Source organism: Salvia splendens, chromosome 15, assembly GCF_004379255.2.
Source record: "Salvia splendens isolate huo1 chromosome 15, SspV2, whole genome shotgun sequence".
NCBI classification, from domain to species: domain Eukaryota; kingdom Viridiplantae; phylum Streptophyta; class Magnoliopsida; order Lamiales; family Lamiaceae; genus Salvia; species Salvia splendens.
In genome coordinates, this window is record NC_056046.1 from 33003786 (window position 1) to 33022136 (window position 18351).

Below are 18351 nucleotides of genomic sequence, written 5' to 3' on the forward strand. Positions count from 1 at the left end.
GACTCCAGACACCGGTCGTCGGAGGGAGCAGTTCCCGACCAGGGGAGGCGGCGGCCCCAACGGCCGCAAGTGCCGAAACCCTAGCTAGGGTTTGAGCGCGCGTTTCGTCTCGTCTCGTTGATTCATTTCTTAACTCACAAGTAATTTATAATTGTGGTTTAAAATCCTAAACCTAGAATAATTCAATAACTTGTGGAAATTAGAATGATTCTCTAATTAAATCAAGATTCTAATTTAAAAGAGAATAATTGCGTTCTTTAAAATTGCCAATTGAATAATTAGGTAAATAATTGATTTAATTTTTTAATTAGTTGATTTTGATGGATTATTTCCATCTAGATAATATCATGGTAATTAACATAAGGAAATTCAATTTTAATTTATCTAATTTTTGGCTTCTCCATAATAAGATGGAAATTTAAAGAATATTATCTCTAGATGCTTTCATGTTTTATTTTAAGATTTAATTGAAAAATTGTCTACATTTTAATTGGTATGTTATGGAATGATTTCCTAGATATATACCTAAGTAAAAGACATAAGTTTTTCAATTATATGATCCCTTCAAATTTTTCGAAAATTACACTAGTTTGAATTAATTGGTATGTTATGGAATTATTTCCTAGATATATACCTAGTTGGAATTTTATCTTTAATTTTGATGAAGGTGAATTTTGTTTCATCTAGAAAACGTCAATTTAGTAAAAGAAGTTAGAAATTCATTTAGCATTATCATGCTACTAAAATCCTATATTATTAATGTGTGAAGTGATTAATTGGATTTTAATTGGAATTCAATTCCTAGTTTAAAATTTGAATTTTTATCTTTAATTTTGATGTAGGTGAATTTTGTTTCATCTAGATAACATCGAATTGTCTTAAAGATATGAAAAATTCATAGCGCATTAATCTTGCTATTAAAATCCTTAGTAATCCACAAAGTTGAAAGTTGTCTTTAATCTTTGATGAAGGTGAAATTTGTTTCATCTAGAAAACATCGTTATAAGTTCAAGATGCAATAAATTTCTTCTAATCATGAAAGCTAAGAGAACTTTAATTCTCAAATTTAAGTGGTGTGTTTTAAATGGATTTAGTCTTAATTTGATATGTGCGGATTTATGTATCTAAGTGGGCATTTTAAATTAAGACTTAGCTAATCTTTTATGATATACACCTAGATATTAATTTTTAGGATAATGATTGATTAATTCTATCTAGGTAAATCCTAATAGTAATAAAAGGTAATTCTAATAATCAAGATACGTTATTTTAACTAATAATGTATGATTGTTTAAGATTGGACTTAAAGTCAAGATAATCTTGTTTATGTGAAGGTAGAATTTTGTTTTTATCTATATTTATTTAAGATGCTTAATTAAATGATCAAGTTTCGTCATTATGGTTATGTGAACCTTTTATAAGTGTGTTTACATGTTTTTAATGATGATTGATGGATATTTAATTGGAGTTATGATTTTATTTGTTAAAATCTAGCTTTAACTCATGCATCGCCTATGTACTTATTGCTTTGCATGCATAGATAGTACATATTTAATTATGCTTTGAATGTGGATGCCTACCTAATCTACTTAAGTGATAATTAAACTATTAAAACCACCAACACAAAAATATGAAGCGATAATTACAACACGTTTGTATATAGCCTCCATAAAATTGATCTAAGTATGAAGTAGTGACCGGTCTGTCTTTACGGGAGGAACATTACCAGTTTGTATGTTTAGATTTCTCTAGATAAAGGTTATTAAAATCGTAAAATTAGTTTTCAGTAATATCGCGACTGGTCTTTACCGGAGCAATATTGCTGCGAAATTATAAGGATTGTATTTTAATAATGCTTAGAGGGAACTATAGGAGGAGGTGCTTGTCCGGTCCGACCATTCTTTAGAGGAGTTCACGCACAAGTAAAGAATCCTTAGTGCTTAATTTTATGGTTATACGCTTTAGTAGTGTTAGTCAGCCATGCCATTCTTATGGTCTCTGGACTATCTGTCGACATTGTGGCCAGTAAAAATTATGGATTTCTTGCATGAATATGACACAACTTCCTCGTTGAAGAACGTTTGTGCTTGATTTTTGTTGATGTAAAATGGAAAAATTGTTTTGTGGTTATTTGCAATTCTTTGAAATTTTACATGTTTATATTATTGGTCTTTTGTTCTCAGCTTGAACGAAAGATGTTTACTACTTGGGATGTTTATAGTGCGATCTTTAAATAAAAGGAACGCGATTCTGATTCTTATTTGGACTGGAAAAGGAGACTTGATTTTGATCAGTTGGCTCGTGATTTGAAATTAGTCCTCAGTAAGAATCGCCCCTCTGCTTATTACATATCAGACAAGGAAAAGGATGCTTATGATCGATGGGATACCGAGAGCGGTCATGTCAAGAAGTTTTTGTTGGCTTTGGTTGGCAATGCTCTTGGCTGGATTGACAAGCCCGACAGGTGGATTGAAGAACCTAAATGATTTGATGAAATGTCCACCAAGTGTCTCATGAGATCAGTGGTGAACATTTTGAGGAGAACTGTCTTGAAGGAGAACCAAAACATTAACGACTACGTCGTGGAAATGGTTGACGGTTTTGATAGACTCGAGGCGTTGGTGGGAAAATAGGCCCAGAAACCCAACAACTCATGATCCTCGACGGACTTCCAAAGAGCTATGAGAAAGTAAGGAAAGAGATAATGGACAAGTTTTGGCCAACATCTCTTCTAGTACTCTCTACCAAGCTCATTGAGGCACAAGTCCAGATAAGGAAGATGGAGGGTGGGATGCTCAATAACTCCACTGACCTAAGACGCAAGTCTGACATGGCAGAGAGTTCGACCCAACCCAATGTGAGTAGGAGGAAGACGTGATCTCAATCTAGCTATGACATTTATGTTTTGAACAATGAGAGTCTTATTTTGCTTTATTTACATTGTTGAATTTTTGAGGTTTTTGATATTTATACATTGTTTGGTTTTGATATCATATGGATATTTGATATGGAATTATATTCCTGGATTATCAATTGTGTTTTTGGATTATCAATATCATTTTATAATGCTTGCATTATTAGATAAATGAAGTTTTGACTATCCGAATATTTATGACATCAAGTGTAACATGGTTTTAATATCAAAATGTTTACTTGTGGATATATTTGTTGATTCAATTATTAAGAAGTTTACTTCTAGTAATGTTGGTTATTAAGTTTCTTTAATCCTTAAGTCCTTTGAACCATTATTTTGTCGATGAGTCAATAGAACATTTATGTTCGACATGGATTCAATACAAAATAAAATGATCTTATGATCGCGTTTGTTCAAATAAAGGTGTAAGAAAAATAATCACAATAATTGATTACAAGACAAGTAAATTAAATTCAACTAGTCACAAGATAAGTATTTGTTTTAAATACTAGAAGTTCTTGTATAGTAAATATAGTATGCACATTAATTTTATTTTAATGTTCCAAGCCAAGAGTTGACTATTTGAATAGTTATTGTTTTATTTATTTTATTCTGAAAATGATAATTAAAATAGTGGGAGCTTCTCTTAAGAAATAATTAAATTCTAAGTGTTTAATAAGAGCGTCATGGCTCGTTTTATTAAACTAGGATGAATTTAACTCCAAGACACTGTTTAAATTGTTTTAATAGTTTTAAAATGTAGCATCCCAAAAATTTTGTGACTTTTATTTTTTTTTAATGCAGATGTCAAGTGAAAACTTCTTTTATGAAATTTATTGGTTTCTATGTGATTGAGTTGATTATGTGAAATAATTGCCATGAGTGATGTGGAATGAAGTGCTATATATTTTTATATTTTTCAATGTGGGGAATTAATTAAGTGAGATCATGCATTTTTATTCTAGCCAATTTAATGGGATATTTTCGGCCCCTTCAATTATTGGAATTAATATTCTCTTCTTGGATTTAGTTAATTGTTTTGGGATATTTATCCAAATTAAATCCAAACCAAATTATCCCTAAATTGTGTTACATGAAATTCGAACCCTAGCCTATTTCTTTCGGGAGTTTTCAAAAAATCCCCTATTCAATAGGAGGATGAATTATTTCTTTTGATTTAATTGGTGTCTTATTGATTCCCTTCTTTTATTTTAAATCCAATTAAATCATACCACATTTTATTTTCTCACCCTAATTAAATTGATATTTGAAATATTTCCTTGTGGCAATTAAAGCCAAATTTTCGCTCCTTCCCTATTTGTTGAGAAATTGTATTTGTTTCCTATTGTTGTGGAATCCTTTTATTTTTTTTATTCAAATAAATGCCAAATTAATACCTTTGCCTAATAAATTGGGGATGTGAATATTTTCCTTCTATTTTGTCTCCGTCCCACACGCCCCATATGCTTCTATTTTCCTTGTGGAAATTTATTTAGTTGTTACCTATTTTATGGGAGTCTTTTCCTATAAAAAAAATTACCAAATTTAAATCATATTCCCATTTAATTGAGGATTTAAATATTATTCCTTCCATGCCTTCAAAATACACGCCCCCTCCCTTATTTTTCCTACTTGGAGATTTAAATTATTTTGTTCCCTTAATTGTGAAATACCCGCTATTTTATTTCCTAAGTTGTGAATATATTTCTCTCCAAATAAATATTGCTATTTTTCCTTGCTAATTAAATCAGCAAATTTCGAAATCCTCCCCCATTCACACGCCTATTTTTATTTCCTCCATATTGTTGGATTTTATTTTATTCCTTCCACAATTTAATTACCACTATTTTCACACGCCTCCCTCTCCCTCATTCTCTCCTCACACGCCTCTCTCCTCCCTCTCTTCATTCTCTCCAAAAATCCTCCATTCATCCTTGTTCTTGCATCAATTGGAGTTGAAACTTCAAGGTTCACCGAAGAATCGCATCAATCTTTGTTTCTACCGTTCGTTTTGATCAAGAAAGGTATATTTGTTTCACTTTTCCTCATCCCTTCCATTGGAACCTTGATTTTGATTCATTCATGCATATAGTGAGTGTAGAGATCGTAGATCTAAGTTTTAATCGGGGGGAATTGTTTGATTGCACAAGAAAAGATGTGTGTATGCGTTTATGGTTGTATATGAATGAATTTGCGGACGATTTATGGTAAATGCTATGTGAATATATGAGAATATGATCATGATTATGTGTTTGAAGCATGAATATATGTGTTTAGATGAATATTTGAGAAACCCTAATTCGAAATTGTGAAGCATGAAAACTGTGGTGTTCGGGCAGTAGATTCTGACGTGTGTTTGACCGAATAAACGTTTTGGACGAAAATGAATTTTTAATGAATTTTTGAATTTGACTGCGCAGTTCTGCCAGAATTTGTATTCTCGTCTAGTAAGTTTCGTTTTTGATTTGACCGACCTAAAAATGTGAGTTTGATGTGAAATTTTAACTGTATGATATTTGATGTGTCTACTTTATTTTGGTAAAATTTCAGCCCCAACGGAGGTCGGATGAATTTTTAATAATTTTTACAAAATGATTGCGCTGTTCTGCCAGATTTCTATCTTACAAAAATAATCTTTGTTGTTAAGTCTTGAAGGATATACATGATGCATATGTGTTAAGGAACTCATTCTATGATGAAGTGATGTGTTGTTTGTTGATGTATGCTATGGTGTGTTTCCTTGTATTGATAAACGTTTGGGATGGGTAAAATTAAAGAGACGATGAAAGGAACGTTAGGGCATGCATGATAATGGTTGTGATGAAGGGCTGATTTTATTGTGTTGTTGATAAGGGTTGTCGTGCGTACGTGAGCACAAGGAGCGAGAGTTACATTGAATTGTGTTTTGTGATAACTAAGCAAGCGAGGTGGGCTTTCTTTAACTGAAAACTCTTTTATTTTTCTAAAGTATGATTGTGGAGCTATAAGGGTGGTTTAAAGTGTTATGTCATGCCATGGACAGTTTTGATGTTGAGATTGTGTGCCTGATGCCTAGTTCGTCTGAGGTTACTCCGTTAGGCTATATGGCTTTGTGTGAAACGAATTCGGGTCTGAGTAGCGCCGCAAACCCTATCAGGCTGTGTACACTGGTGGGATCGGGAGCCGTCTTAGCTAGTCGGCCGGTCTCGTGGGCGAATAGTGTGGCCACACTTTCGTCGCACTGTGGATGATGATGTGATTGTTGGTTTGTGATGAGAAAGTGGGGAGATTGTTTGACTGGCCAGTCTATGAAAATGTTTTGGTGATACTCGTGATATTTTCTTTTAAATAAACGTAAAACTCGAGTTCACTATGGTATGGATGACATAACTTATATAAAATACTTTGGCACGTGTTCACTGAGTATATCAAATACTCAGCCATGCACATGTTTTCCTTATGTGCAGGTTGAGCGGGATGTTGCAATGGATGTTGAGTCGGCATAGGAAAATTGGATGCGTTGTGTATTCATACATAGGCGTCATCCTATGACTCTCTTTTGATAACTCTTTTCCGCTGCTATTCATTGAAACTTATGTCATAAGAATTTACTTTACGTCGTATGGTTTTGGCTGTGTAAAACACTTAGATATTTTGAATTCCGCTGCTTACTTTAAAAACTAAAACGTTTTGTGGTCTAAACATTTGTTCTTTTGGAAATTAATTGACTTTTGCCTTAAGTGTCCATTTTTTGTGCGTCCCCCATTTCTTCCCCGCTTCTTAGTCCCTCCCTTAGTCGCGATTTCCCCGTCCTTGCTATCCTTAGTAAGGGCGGCCGTGATAGAGTGGTATCAGAGCTTCGTTTCTTTCGCTCTGGTCCGAGAGCCTTCTTTCACCGTAAGTCTAGAATAGTAAACCTTAGACTAGAAGTGTCACGAAGGCTCAACATCCAAAGCATCACGCTCAATCAAAGAAAGTGAGGTATGTTTTAAGTTGTTGAAAGAATGTGAGATCGATGTATGAAATTGATGATGATATGATGATGATGTTTGGCAAGTGTATGCAGGTAAATGAACGCTAAGCATGAAGATGAATTGTAATGACATGATTATGTGAAATATGAGCATGATTGCCATGAAAATTTAAGCATGTGTTATGTGCGTGAATATGATGTTGTGATAGTATGATTCTGTGGAGTATGAGCATGATTGTCAAGATAATCTAAACACGTGTGGTATGTGTTAACGTGATATTGTTATGGTATGAGTATGTGAGACATGAGCACGATTGGCATGATGACTTAAGTATGTGTTATATGTGTATAAGTGATATGACAAAAGCATGTGAACATAGTGAGCCTTTAGGTGTCCTCACATTAGTGATGCGTGACAAGCCTTAGACTTAGCACGAATAGCGAGTTGAAACTTAGTTTGAGGAATCTTCGGTTACTAAAGAAAATCTTCATCTTCGCGTAGATGGCACGGATGAAACGAACCGCACTTAAGAGCTCCCAGTATAGTGACCGAATGCGACAGGCGATACACGATTTTCGCAGCTACGAGAGAGAAGAAGGAAAAGCTCTAGGGGAGGTCGTCGCTCACTTCGAAACCCTGTGGCGAGATGTCCTCGGGTACCATGCGACAACCTATGGTGGCATAATGAGACTAGTTGAGCTGATGGCCGAGAGTTGGAAAGATTGGATGGAAGCAACGTCCAATCGATTCACGTGGTACGAACCACGAATTGACGGGATGGATGGCGACATGAAAGGCTTTATGAAGGTCTTGAAGTGTGCTCTAGTTTACTCCCGTTTTGAGCGACCACCGTCGGCAGAGAAGAAGGAAGATGAGATAGTATGGGAGGACAAGCACATGGTCGAGATTGAACTCGTAGCAGGGGGCGAAGGCGGAGCAAGAGTAGGAATGGTTCCGGGCTTCGAGGATGACTATGTGATGGACATGATGGATGATGATGAGGCCCTCCGTCTGATTGATGAGTATCACGGGATAGAGGACCTGGAAGAAGAAGAGGATCCGGAAGAGGAAGAGGATCCGGAGGAAGAAGAAGACCCAGAGGAAGAAAGTTAGCGATAGCTAGTTCGATGTCGTTTTCCTTTTAAGTTGTTAGAACTAAATAGAAGTAGTATGTTTCCTGTTTTTGAGTCGAACGAGTGTTTTGTTTCCTTTTCCGAGCTTCTATAAAAGTTCCACGTTTTGATCGACCTTGCGTGTTTTTTTTTAGTTTATCGTTTCATGCCATGTTTAAATGCAAGCGAGTTATGTTTTGGTTTTGATCACAACGAATACTATCAAAGATGCTAATTTGTATTTTGGATCAGAATGCCACCGAGACGAGGACGTGGACGTGGACGTGGACGTGGGGCAGGCCGAGGCCCACGAGTGGAAAGTACTGTGGAAGAAAGATCCGAGGGAAGTATCGGAGGTCAAACCCCCGCCCTCCACCGCCACCTCCACTACAACCTCAAGATAAGGAATACATTAAGACGTTCCGCAAAGAGAAACCCCCAAAGTTTGATGGGTTAGGAGAGCCACAGAAGGCAGAGGCCTGGATCCGCGAGATCGAGCGCATCTTTGAGTTCATGGTGTGCACGGACAGGGAGCGTCTGGCATGCGTGACTTATCAACTGACTGGGCCAGCAGATCATTGGTGGGAAACTAGACGAAGAACAGTGGACCCCGCCTGCCGAGAGGCTTTGACTGGGATGAGTTCAAGGAAGAGATATATAATAAGTACGTCCCTATGAGCTACCGACGAGCCAAGACGCAAGTTCCACACTTTGAAGCAGGGAAATATGACAGTGTCGGAATATGACCGCGCACTTTGCGAGATGACTTGTTATGCACCTGAGTTGGTGGACACGGATGAGAAGATGGCCGCGAAGTTTCACTCTGGCCTTAGGACTGAGATAAGAGTGGCCGTGGCTATCTGACAAGGAGTTCCTTACGCCGAGCTTTTGAGTTGCGCCTTGGACGTAGAAGAGGCACTTCCTAAGAATGAGAGAGTGACAAATCCTACACCACCCACACAACAACAAAATTATCGGGACAAGAGGAAGTGGGAAGGAAACCGAGCCCAGTATGACAACAAGAGACACCATCCTACTTTCCGCCAGCCTCAGAATTTTGGCCGACAGGTTGTGCCACAACAAAGAGGAAATCAGCCAAGGACACCTTACTGCAATCGGTGCTCCAAGTTCCACGTTGGGGAGTGTAGAGTCGGAGGCGCCCGATGCTTTGGCTTGTGGTGGGAATGGCCACATGTTCCGAGAGTGCCCGAACAACAACAAGGGTGGTGTAACGCCCGTACTTTTTATGAAAGAATGACGACGATATTGCTACATTTAGCATGACGAATGAAATACGTGGAGATGAATATTTTCTTATGGAAGACGACGTGCGTAAATCGAGGAATGGTTGAAGGAATTATATTTGGAACAACACCAAATATAAGTTGTATGATTTTCCCGTACTTTAATTTTTTGTTATGAAGAACGAGATAACAAAATAGCTTGGATCATAGTTATGTTAAATCCACCAAATAATAGTATATTATTTTTTTTTGGGTTTTTCTAATTTGGGCTTCCAATTATTTTGAGCCCAAATCAAAGTAAATTAACAACATAGAAGTGAATTATTTCCAAGCCCAAAAGCTTTTCTTCTTCCTCTTACTCAAAGGTGGCCCACGGTTTCCTCCTTCATGGAAGAGACTCTCCATTTTTCCGCCCCTCTATCTTCCCCCATGAGACAACCACTACCTCTTTAACCCATTCCTATCAAAGCATGAGTTTATTTTAGCTTTGCATATATGTTTTTATACCTTCTTGTTCCATAACCAAACCAAATAGCATCCACTAAGAGTCAACCAAACGATCGCCGTACGTAAACCGAAACTATGAAAGAACTTAACTTTATAACTATAACGTATATTGCAGGACGTTTCGGAGTGGTTTCGGAGGAGGAGAAGCCGCCGCCGGCGACGGGCAGCGGCGGACAGCCGCGCTCGACGTTCCTGTGCGGCGACGGCAGGAGCTTTCCCCGTGGCAGCGGCGTCGTGCGACCCTTCCCGACGACAGCAGCTACCCGACGGACAGCCGCGTCGACGACCGCAGCAGCTTCTCGACGGCACAGCAACTCCCGGCGACTCCAGCTGCGACGGCGGGCGACTCCAGCAGCGACGGCGTCGAGCCGGAGAGAGGGCGACGGCGGCTGCTCGCTGTTTCGGTCGGCAGAAAGAGAGACGGGGAGAGAGAAAGAAGAAGAGAGAGAGAAGATAGAGAGGGGGATAAAAGAATGGGCCATGTGTTTTTTTAGTTGGGCCTTTTGTTGCTTATGGAAATTGGGCCTCATACTTTTGTTGGGTATTGTTTTGTTTATGGAGGAATAAAGTGGCTAAGTAGCTTAATCTTTTGGGCCGGTAATTAAAGATAAATCGGGGGAAAATATTTAATTAATTCCCGGAATGATTTTGAAGAATGAATAATTTTATCCTAAGGATGGAATAATTTCGAGGAGAAATAATTGTGATAATTAAAGTATACGCTTAAATAATTTTTAGAAATTAATTTCGACGTCAGGGAAAATATGAGGAGCCAACGGAGGAAAGAATGGGTGTAAGCGGCAGACCGGCGACGCCTTGGGCGGCCGCCGAATAATAAAAAATGCACGAAAACCGAGAAAAGGAATTAAAAGATTTTAACTAGAGTGCATGCATTCTAAATACCTTCGTTACCGAGAATTGATGTGAACTTTATGTATTTTCTGAAAAGGTGGTTCGCACGCACGCTAGAAGTCGGAACGAGGAACTATTTACGGAAATTCTAAGCTTTTGAGGTGGGCTCTATTACTTAAACTCGTTTATTTGCAATGATATGTAAATGGAGAGATAAGGGTGGTTTGAATGTTATGTCATGCCATATTTTATGTTTTGAATTGCCTATCTGATTGTCTACTAGGATAATGTCCTACTAGACTTTGATGGTTAACGAATTCGGGTCTGACTAGGGAGTGAGTCCCTACTCAGGCTAGTGCACTGATGGGGATCGTGAGCCGTCCTATGAGTCGGCCGGTCCAGTGATCGAGTTTGTGGCCACATTCTCGTTTCACATGATGGTTCAGATATGGTACATGATGGGGGATGACGATGATATTTGCCTGCAGACACCTATTACTTATGGAAATGATTTTAGTGTTTCTCGGCATTTTTAAAGTAAAACCCGAGTTTCACTCAACGGTGGCTTGACATAACTTTATTGATGAAATGTTTTTTGGGCATGAGTTCACTGAGTGCATCAAGTACTCAGCCCCCTGCATATGTTTTCCCTATGTGCAGGTTGAGCGTTGACGAGGACGGATGATGTTGAGCATTTGGACAAAGACTATTCAATAAATGTTCCGGTTGCTATTATGTCTTCATACATAATAGTAGCCAACTCTCAATGCTTCCGCTATGTCAAGTTTTAGAACTCTGATGTTTTCTTTAATCCGTTGGGACTATTTTTATTCAAACTTTGTGATCTAAGACTATGATTTGTTAATGAAGTTCGTCTTTTGATCTACATTGTCGTACCCTTGATTGTTTTTCCCCTTTCTTTCCAGCTTCTTAATTCCCCATAGTCGCGACCCACCGTGCTTTCTATCCTTAGAAAGTGTGGTCGTGACAGGTGAACGAGGAACGGGCAGGGACAGAGACCGCCGCAGCAACCACAACCGATCCGGCAAGTCGCCCCACAACCAGCAAGGGCGTATGCACTGAAAGGGAATCCAAGACAGGAGCAACAGGCCAATAAGGCAAAGATAACTTGGCAGGTATGGGAAAGATCCAACAACTCCCTATTATTGTGTGTTGATACGGGTGCTTCACACTCTTTTATATCAATGTCATGTGTGAATGCCCTAGAACTTCCTACTGTTAAGCTTGAACCGATTTTGAAACGTGTCTTCACCTGTTGGAGGTCTGATTGACATTGCACGAACTTGCTCGAACGTAGAGTTTGTGTAGGAGAATTAAGAGTAGTAGCTCGACTTTTGCACATTATGCCTTTGGAGAACGTAGACATAATTTTGGGAATGGATTGGCTGACCGAGAACCACGCAAACGATTCACTGTAAGGAGAAGGCAGATTTCTTTTCGAGCTCTTGGCGACGAGCCGACCATCTTGCATGGGATTTCCTTGAACCGACGAACCTCCATAATCTCTCTGCTTACAAGCAACCACGATGATAAGAAAAGGGCGTTCGGCGTATCTTGTGTACTTAAACGGAGAAGAAAAGAAGGTAATTGAAAGTGGAAGATGAGGCAGTAGTGCGAGACTTTCCCGATGTGTTCCCTGAAAACTTACCTGGACCGCCCCGACAGACAAGTGGAGTTTACGATGACTTGGAACCCGTGATCGCGCCAGTATCGAAGGCACCATACCGAATGGCCCCTAAAGAGTTGGCTGAATTGAAGATTCAGTTGCAAGAACTGCTACACTTGGGATTTATTCGGCCTAGTGTATCAACCGTGGGGAGCGCCTGTTCTGTTCGTAAAGAAGAAGGATGGAACGATGAGGACGTGCATTGACCTATCGCGAACTCAACAAGTTGACATTGAAGAATAAGTACCTACTGCCAAGAATCGACGACTTATTTGACCAACTCGAGGAGCGGGCGTATTTTCAAAAATGGATTTGAGGTAGGGGTATCATCAACTAAATGTCCGACGAGAGGATGTGCCTAAGACTGTTTTCGCACTCGTTATGGCCATTATGAGTTCGTCGTGATGCCATTGGACTTACTAACGCCCCGGCAGTCTTTATGGACTTGATGAACCGAGTTTTCCACGAGTATCATCGACAAGTTTTGTTTTAGTCTTCATTGATGATGTGTTGGTATACTCGAAGAACGAGGAAGAGCATGGATGGAACCTGCAAACCGTGTTGGAGACGTTACGAAAAGAAAAGCTTTATGCCAAGTTCAGTAAGTGTGAGTTTGGTTGACTCAAGTGAACTTTCTTGGCCACATGATAAGTTTGATTTGACCGAGCTAAAGATGTGAGTTTGATGTGAAATTTTTAACTGTATGATATTGATGTGTCTACTTTATTTGGTAAAATTTCAGCCCCAACAGAGGTCGGATGAATTTTTAATAATTTTTACAAAATGAGTGCGCTGTTCTACAGATTTCTATCTTACAAAAATAATCTTTGTTGTTAAGTCTTGAAGGATATACATGATGCATATGTGTTAAGGAACTCATTCTATGATGAAGTGAGTGTTGTTTGTTGATGTATGCTATGGTGTGTTCCTTGTATTGATAAACGTTTGGGATGGGTAAAAATTAAAGAGACGATGAAAGGAACGTTAGGGCATGCATGATAATGGTTGTGATGAGGGCTGATTTTATGTGTTGTTGATAAGGGTTGTCGTGCGTACGTGAGCACAAGGAGCGAGAGTTACATTGAATTGTGTTTTGTGATATCTAAGCAAGCGAGGTGGGCCTTCTTTAACTGAAAACTCTTTTATTTTTCTAAAGTATGATTGTGGAGCTATAAGGGGTGGTTAAAGTGTTATGTCATGTCATGGACAGTTTTGATGTTGAGATTGTATGCCTGATGCCTAGTTCGTCTAAGGTTACTCCGTTAGGCTATATGGCTTTGTGTGAAACGAATTCGGGTCTGAGTAGGGCCGCAAACCCTATCAGGCTGTGTACACTGGTGGGATCGGGAGCCGTCTTAGCTAGTCGGCCGTTCTCGTGGGCGAATAGTGTGGCCACACTTTCGTCGCACTGTGGATGATGATGTGATTGTTGGTTTGTGATGAGAAAGTGGGGAGATTGTTTGACTGGCCAGTCCTATGAAAATGTTTGGTGATACTCGTGATATTTTCTTTTAAATAAACGTAAAACTCGAGTTCACTATGGTATGGGATGACATAACTTATATAAAATACTTTGGCACGTGTTCACTGAGATATCAAAATACTCAGCCCTGCATATGTTTTCCTTATGTGCAGGTTGAGCGGGATGTGGCAATGGATGTTGAGTCGGCACAAGAAAATTGGATGCGTTGTGTCTTCATACATTGGCGTCATCCTATGACTCTCTTTTGATAACTCTTTTCCGCTGCTATTTATTGAAACTGATGTCATAAGAATTTACTTTACGTCGTATGGTTTTGCCTGTGTAAAACACTTAGATATTTTGAATTTCGCTGCTTACTTTAAAAACTAAAACGTTTTGTGGTCTAAACATTTGTTCTTTTGGAAATTAATTGACTTTTGCCTTAAACGTCCATTTTTTTTGCGTCCCCCATTTCTTCCCCGCTTCTTAGTCCCTCCCTTAATCGCGATTTCCCCGTCCTTGCTATCCTTAGTAAGGGCGGCCGTGACGTAAAGAATATTCAGACTTGTATTTTTCTACTTTTAAAAGTGGAATATTCATAAATGGAATTAAATGTAATGTTTGATAGAGTTAAAAAGGGCTCACACCCTAGAATGAAAGGAGTGATGAATTGCACAACTTTCGAAACTCTAATAACATTAAAAGGTATTTCGGCCCATGAATTTATTATTTTTGTCTAATATCTTTGAATTCCTAGTGGTCTATCAACCCACCTAGAATAAAAAAGGATATAAATTATGATAATATTATTATTATCATACATGGTTAAGTACCAACTTCGTGTACAAATTTTTAACATGCATGTTACGTGGAAGCAACTGCAGAGATTGGCAGTCATTCTATAATTAATTAAATAATTTATTGAATTACCCGACAAAGACGGGAGCATCACTATAAAAAAAAGGTAATAAAATGAAATCAAATTAAGTATGCCATTCTATTTGTTCAATAAATAAATGTTGAATTTGTTGAAAATTTCGGTGCAATATCTCTCTCTAGGACCGTTATTTAGTTATATTATAAATCAAAATTGACAAGTATTAGATGCAAGTGGTACCATAATAAGGATTCAAATCGATTAGTTATATATGCAATACATCAATAGGTTGTAATGACAAGTTAATCCGACTTAACTTCACATTCCTCCACCTACCCAACCAATTTTCCTAACACTGAATTTAGAGTAAAATAAAGTTAATCAATTAGTAGTATAATTCTTATAATCTCTACACAAATATAAGGACTAATTAAATTTGAATTAGTGTTCCGGTATTAAATGGTCATTTAAAGGACATGAAAAATGAAGTAAGGAATATAAGTTATTTTGCACTTTTCACCTGTCCAAAACCGTCTGCGACTTCCAGCTCGTTCCCCAGCAGCACCGCCCCTGACAGAACCATCCTAATCGAGTTCAGGTCGAAGTTATCCACCAACGGAATTATTATTGACATAGATGTTTCACATTTTTATTAGTGTGATGGTAGAACGTGTCGGCAGAATTATTTCAACCTACTGACATAGATCAATTGTTGTAACACCCCATATTTTGTATTTACATTCACATATATATATATATATAATATATATATATATATGGAGATGATCAAAATAAGTATGTGTTTAATCCAGAAATGCAGCCCAATCTTAGCCCTAGGATTAGATGATCTAATGGTTAATAATTAACCAAAAACACGGAAGGTCATAATTAAGCATTTTTTTTAGGTCATGCTTCGGTTTGCCGGTACGTCAACCGTCATCTCAGGGAACTTGTTCCTACATCTTGGATTTCTATTGTGCGGATGAGATGTCTATGCACTACAAAGATGAGTTGAGATTGAGAGGGTTATTATTTATAAAATAAGGGTGTGGTTGAATTGGTAAATAGGGGCATTCATAGTGCATTAATGGCCCAATGTAGAATTTGAATTTGTTGGTTAATTTTCTCTGTGACTCGTTTAATGGGCAAGGGCCCGTTGAATTAAGGCTGGAAATGACTGTTTTATTATCATGAAAAATTCGAGTGATATTAATATATGCAACACCTATTTCAATCTTAAATTACATAGAATTTACTAATAGAGCCCACAGCGGTAGAAATATAAAAATCATCTTTATTAGCTTTGAAACATCACTTGAAATGACTAGTTCAAGACAAAATTGATCTATGTCAGTAGGTGAAATAATTATGCGACAAATTCAACCATCACACTAATAAAAATATGAAACATCTACGTCACTAATAATTCCATTGGTGGATAACATCGACCTGAGCTCGATTAGGATGGTTATGCCACGCGCTAACGGAGCTGGTCTTCGATGGTGCTCGCTATCTGGCTCTGCTCAGCCGTGTGTCGCATGTGGTTTTTGGAGAGGTGAAAAGTGAAAAATAACTAATATACTTAACTTCAATTTTCATGTCCTTCAAATGATTATTTAATACTAGAAACACTAAATTCAATTCAATTACTCTCTATATTTGTGTTGAGATTATAAGAATTATACTACTAATTGATTTACTTTATTTTACTCTAAATTCAGTGTTAGGAAAATTAGTTGGGTAGGTGGAGGAATGTGAAGTTAGGTCAGATTAATTTGTCATTACTCCTTATTGATGTGATGCATATATATTTAATCGATTCGAATATTTATCATGGCACAATTTGCATCTAATACTTTGTTAATTTTGAATTATAATATAACTAAATATTACTTATGAAAAAATATAGTATGGACAAACATGCAAGGAAATTTATGTTTATTAGTCAGCAAATGAATTTATTATTTTTTTCCAATATCATGAATTCCTTGTGGTCTATCTAACCCACCTAGAATAATGGACAAACGGGGTAAGAAATTTATGTTTATTAGTCAACCCATGAATTTTAATTTTTGTCTAATATCTTTGAATTCCTCGTGGTCTATCTAACCTACCTAGAATAAAAAAAGGTTAGAAATTATGATAATATTATTATTATACATGGCTAGTACATAACTTCGTGTACAAATTTTTAACATGCATGTTATGTGGTAGCAACTGCAGACATTCACAGTCATTCTATAATTAATTAAACAATTTATTGAAATTATCGGACTAAGACGGGACAATCACTATAAAAAAAGGGTTAAATAAAATGAAATCAAATTTAGTATGCCATTCTATTGTTCAATAAATAAATGATGAATTTGTTGAAAATTTGGTTCAATATCTCTCTAGGAACCGTGCATTTAGTTATATTATAAATCAAAATTGACAAAGTATTAGATGCAAGTGGTACCATAATAAGGATTTAAATCGATTAGTTATATATGCAATACATCAATAAAGAGTAATGACAAATTAATTCGACGTAACTTCACATTCCTCCACATACCCAACTAATTTTCCTAACACTGAATTTAGAGTAAAATAAAGTAAATCAATTAGTTGTATGATTCTTATAATCTCTACACAAATATAGGGAGTAATTAAATTGAATTTAGTGTTTTCGGTATTAAATGATCATTTAAAGGACATGAAAAATGAAGTTAGGTATATAAGTTATTTTTCACTTTTCACCTGTCCAAAACCGTCTGCGACTTCCAGATCCTTCCCCAGTGACGCCGCCCCTGACAGAACCATCCTAATCGAGCTCAGGTCGAAGTTATCCACCAGCGGAATTCTCCAACACTGAACACTTGAAAAAAAGGTCCAATTACGTGGGCCCACCAGGCCATATAAGGGAAACTGAACGAGTCTCAGTTTGTATTTTCTTTTATGACTTTAGGTTATGGCTGGCAAAATTTATTGTATTTATAGGTCATTAGGTATTAAGTTCACTACATTTGACTAATTCACTCACAACATTTGTAAAGTTGTTTCAATACTTTCAATTTTCGTAAAATGCGACACAATATTAGACTTATTATTTATTTAGTTTGACTAAAGTTTAAATTTTGTCTCGCATATTTATTTAAAAAGATATTTTGATCCACTGTTTAAAGATTTTGTCCATTAGGTAGAGTACTTGTATTTTAAAGTCTAAAATTAGGCTTGTATATTAAAAAAACATATTTTGTCCTATACATTAATAAATTTTGTCAATTAGATAGAGTACTTGTATTTTAAAGTCTAAAATTAGGCTCCTATATTAAAAAAACATTTTTATCCTATACATTAATAATTAGTAGAGTACTTGTATTTTAAAGTCCAAAATTAGGCTCGTATATTAAAAAAACATATTTTGTCCTATACACTAATAGATTTTGTCAATTAGGTAGAGTACTTTTATTTTAAAGTCTAAAATTGCTCGTATATTAAAAAACATATTTTATCCTATACATTAATAATTAGTAGAGTACTTGTATTTTAAAGTCCAAAATTAGGCTCGTATATTAAAAAAAACATATTTTGTCCTATACAATAATAATCAATTAAGTGTTTTCGCTTCTGGTCCTAACCTATATATTTCAATTCATATTTAACATGTTAATCAAGTCAATCCATATTTATCTCATTCATCAAGTCAAAATGAGATTAATTAACCATTAGTTATTAACAAAATTAGTATTTTAATATGGCCA